Source organism: Dipteris shenzhenensis, unplaced genomic scaffold (assembly GCF_047967505.1).
Source record: "Dipteris shenzhenensis isolate YYH24624 ecotype China unplaced genomic scaffold, Dip_SZ_1.0 scaf0040, whole genome shotgun sequence".
NCBI lineage: Eukaryota > Viridiplantae > Streptophyta > Polypodiopsida > Gleicheniales > Dipteridaceae > Dipteris > Dipteris shenzhenensis.
Genome location: NW_028239347.1, coordinates 72,490 through 77,500, shown reverse-complemented (window position 1 = coordinate 77,500; position 5,011 = coordinate 72,490).

Genomic DNA, 5,011 nt, shown 5'->3' with positions numbered 1-5,011 from the left:
CAAACCATTTGCTGAGACTATTGCAAGCCAGTGTTTGGACTGCATCCCTTTCCACTTTCACTCGAATGATGGGGAAGGGATGCAACCTATGCTTAGGTGGCCATTGCTTAGGTGGCCATGGGCCAGGAGCAGGAGTTCCCTTGGGCCCACCCTATGCTTAGATCATTATGTCATCCATCAAGGGAAAAACGTCATAAATATGCTCTTCCACTTTTTTTTGGAAAAACATCAAGTTTTGGTGCTTGCTTGTTGCTAATCTTATTCTCTTGCGATTACGCGCCGAAGAGGATTTGAACCTCTAACCACCTGGTTCGAAGCCAGGCACTCTATCCGATTGAGCTATCGGTGCGGGGAGGTAAACTTCTGTTTTGTTTTACCTCCAGTTTCCTCCAAGTCGACTTGATTTGAGAAAATTGTCCATGCTATCACCATCTATAGTTAAGTCTAATTTAAACAACTAAGTACAGCGTCACATTTAACACCTAGGAAAAGTACAGCTCAACTATAAGATGCATCAGCCGGAGTTATAATCATACATAGATGAGTCTTAACTAGTACAACTACTCAATTGTCCACTTCTAATAAACGTAATTAACCCAATTCCGAGAGGTAAAAACCTATTCAAAAGTTTAATGCAGACGAACCCAATATAATATGGAGGTGCCCTAGGCAGAGTTTCTACGAAGTAGTCTTCAGTCATAGCCATTCGTTCCCGCCTATCAACCGCTACCGTAAAGGCCTATACTTTGTCACAAACACCCTTACCAATAGAAAAAAGAGAAAAACAAATATCCTGAGTGCGCAGAAATAGAAATCTCCAAGACCCAGCTCCAGAACCGTTTCCATACTATCGAACGGCTCCGCAAGAGAGTGAATTTGTAGAGTTGAGGAAGAGGATTCCCCGCCTCCAGGGCCTGACCCCAAATCATTGCCTCCCCCCGGATCGGTGTCGGATCCCGAATCCGTGTCGGATTGCAGATCGATGATAAAAAAGTTCAAAACTAGAGAGACTTGTCTTAAATTAGGAAGTAATGAATTCAAGAATTGTCTGGTTTCAGCAGGCGTGGCTGTTGTGGGCTGAAACATGTCCAGGAGATAGCGCGCTGACAGGATATCAGCTAAATAGAGTTGGATACTTTTGGGCAATGCGGTGCTTAGCACTTGATCGAAGCCATGTCGGCACGAGTCGTTAAGTACGCCGGTCACTTGAGGCAGAGTATCATACTGAAGAAAAGAACACAATGCTATAAGCTGATTGCGTTGTTGGTCTTGAAGAAAACCTTGCTGGTTTAAGGCCTGGGAAATCGTGTCAAGTGTTTGGACCCGGAGACACAATTCCCTGCTAATACTACTATAAAAAGCTTCCAGTTATTTAACAGTGGTTATAGTTCTGTTATGATCCATCTATAAAGTGGGGTTCTTTTTCTTAGATTCTTTTTTTTATATTCATGGCAGTTTGTCCAGAATGAAAACGTTCGGATGAGTGTTTACCCCGACCCGAAGTGTTACTAGAGTGTATGCATACTTCCGTAAGTAACTTAACTTGGTGCAACATGGAAAATTCTCTGTTATCCACTGCGTAACTCCCATAACACACGCAAAATAGCGAAGGGAGTCGGAGTAGTTCTATAACCTAAATTTCTTGATGGCAGTGAAAGTGTGGTGGGTGGAGCAAGCAAGGCAAGCTAGCTTCTTACATTGCCAAGCGGAAACCGCCGGGAAAAGCAAGGGAAAAGCAGAGGGCTTCCTGTTTCTTCCTGCCTGCAAAGCCTAGCTTTTAGCTAATCGAAGCGGAAAAGCATAGAGATCGAGCGTGACGATGAGGGCCTCCTCGGCAGGGCTGAAGGGGGCAAGAAGCAAGCTTCTGCTCCCCCGACCAGCTATTTCACTTCCCATATTCTTTCTGTTCTGCTAAATCCCATCATCTTATTCGTGATCGCTTCCCCGGAATGCTGCCAGCAATCCAAGGACGCATGCCTAAACGGAAACTAAGTTCCCCCTTTAATGCTATCGCATTCTCTCCGGGTTAAAACCAGGCCAGGCCGGGAGGAAGTGTGCTTGTCCTTATCAGTGCCTCCCCGTCTTATTCCCCTCTCACTTCGGCAAAAGGTGAGTGCTTTGCTTCAGTTTCCTGTTCGGTATCAGTTTCCTGCTTCATTTCCTGCTTGCCGGTTCCTTCGGCTTCTTAGAGCTCTAGGTTGGGGCGATGCGATAAAACACTCTAGATGGAGGCTTAATTACTCCTGTTTCTTCCTGTTTCCTGCAAAGCCTAGCTAATCCTTCTATTATACTCAATTCTGTGGGAATCCAGAGCTATGCTATATCGTTCCATCTCGCAACATTCCGTGTAGTGCGGGATTCGAACCCCTACTGGTAGCGGTAGCTCCAATTTAGCCTTCAGTGCTTCCGTGGGACCCGTATATTGGTGGAGCCCTTATCCATACTAGTAGAAAATCGAATCTATTCTTCATGGTTTCGCATCATCATCTATTGCTATCCCCATCGTGAACACTACTGCTAAAGAATTTACTGGGATCTACAGATCGAGGCCTACGGAACACACGAGGGTTATCCGTGTTAGTCCCGACTTCAACATAAACAGAATTATCAGTGCTAGTCGAGGCCTCACTAGTATCCACAAGATTATCAGTAGTGTTAGTCGAGGTTTCAATAGTCTCCACAGGTTTATCAGTAGTGTTAGTCGAGGTTTCACTAATCTCTTCCCCCTCCGGAATATCCTCTAAGAAAGGCATGCTCTGTGCTGTTGAATATTCACTGTCTGAATCTGATAAATCCTCCGTAACGTCGAATTGTCTAAAGTCACTACAACCTGTATTCCCATCATTAACCACGACATCATTCACGCTATTGCTACTGCTAGTAAATTGACTGGGATTTGAGGGGAAACGCTTCTTTAATAAGCGCACCCCGGGTGGGGTCTCAGCATTATCCGTGGTAGGCTGGCTCTCTGCATCAATATTCTCAGCATTATCCGTGGTAGGCTGGCTCTCTGCATCAATATTCTCAATATCATCTAATACAGGCTCCTCATTGAACACAACCCTAGCTATCATGGAAAGCCCCTCCTTTACCTTGGGTATAGCACCAAGCCCGCCACTATTAGTACCACCATCATCATATCCTCTCCTATATAGGTAAATAGCCATCAAAGCACCAGTAATACAACCCAATGTTATTAGCATCGAATTTGACAAATACCAGGGATGGGAGCACAGTCCAAGTACCCTTCATCGGATGGAAGGCGCTGTTCCTTCGCACAGTCCAAGTACCCTTCATCGGATGGAAGGCGCTGTTCGGGAAATTAAGTGGGCTTTTCAGAAAGAGATCAACGATCTTAAGTTGATCCATCAACAAGAGATCAACGATCTTAAGTTGATCCATCAACAAGAGATAAACGCTCTTAAGTTGGAGATTAACTCACTAAAAGAAGCCTTTACTACAGGTACAACTACAGGTACAACTACAGGTACGCTTGCTTCTACCAGTACGCCTTCAAAAGAGGGAACTACAGGTACGAAGGAAGATTTCGCCTCTTCACCGCCGCATACTTCTGTGAATTCGCCTTTTCCGGGAAACCGCTGCGAGCAATCAAGCCAAACCACAGAGCCTGAACCTTCTGCCGATGAATGGTTAATCGAAGCTACAAGGCATAGAGATCAAATCCGTATAAAGAAAGAGATAATTGAAACTACACGGAGGGAGTCTGAACGTGAAGCTGAACGTAGACGAGCCTTTAAGACAAGGGAAATGGAAGCATGGCTTTTCGATGGAAGGCCTCCAGTCAAAGAACAGGCTATAGAAAAGCGGCAACCAACCACAGATAGAGATAGAGATGGAAAAGATAGAGATGGAAAAGATAGAGATAGAGATGATAGAGATAGAGATAGAGATCCGGCGGGCACGCGGGCCTCCTAGCTAATCCTTTTCCGGGATAAAAGCTTGCTTGCCGGTTCCTGCGATTCCGGTGAGTGCGATTCCCAATTGGGGAAGCTTTAGGTGGGTGCTTCTGCCGCTTGCCGGTGACCGAAGCTTCTGCAGAGGGAAAAGCGGGAAAAGCTCTAGGTTGGGTTCTTCAGCGGTTCAACTAGCGATGCGATAAAACACTCGAGATGGAGGCCGGGGAACCGCTTCCTGTTTCCTGCAAAGCCTAGCTAATCCTTATCTCTTCTATAATACTCAATTCCGGGGGAATCCATCTCGCCGAATTCCGGGGTTACGTGCAACGCACTGAAGGGATTCGAACCCCTTCTAAAAGCTTTCTAGTAGCTCCGCTATCAGTGCGCCCTTGCGAATTTTTCTTCTCATTCAGAGGGTTGGAAGGGCGTGGAAAACGAAGCGCGATCAAGCAAGGGACACTTGCCTTCTTGGAAGAAAGAATGAATTTTTTGCAAGCGGTTCCGGGCGGGAGGCTGGAAGGCGAGGGCTCCCCCGTTTCCATCGGACCTGATCCAGGATCTTCTAGGCGCCCACGGAAGCCCAGTAATTGGTCATATGAGCTTAGGACCGGCTGGAAATTAGAGTTTCCAGGCCTTCTTGGCCTTCCCCGAGAAAATCCAGATCTTGGCGGATGGCAGAAAAGCTCTCCTATGGGCCCGAAGGCCCACTCGTTGGGATGAGCAGTTGGATCCTCGGCAGTTAATGCGGTTTCGGCTGCCCACTCGGAATAATTTCCCAACGCAAATAGGAACAGAGGTCTTTCAACGACTGCTCATTGCCCCCCTCCGGCTAAGCCTTTCCAGCGTTTCCAACTTCGCTCCTCTCGTAAAGCATGGAATAGTTCCTCTGCGGAGGTTGGATTCGGGGATTCCGCTTTCCCGCTGCCCCCTGCCTCTTTCTCCGTTTCCTCCTCCGGGCGCTTCCCCGGCCTCTGCTGCTTCCGAGAGCATTCCCCCACCTCCTCTTCCATCGGCCTTTTCCCCTTATCCTTTTGGTCTTTCTCTTCGTCCGAGCCTTGGCATCAAGCCCTCCTCCAGGAGGTAACCATCGCAGC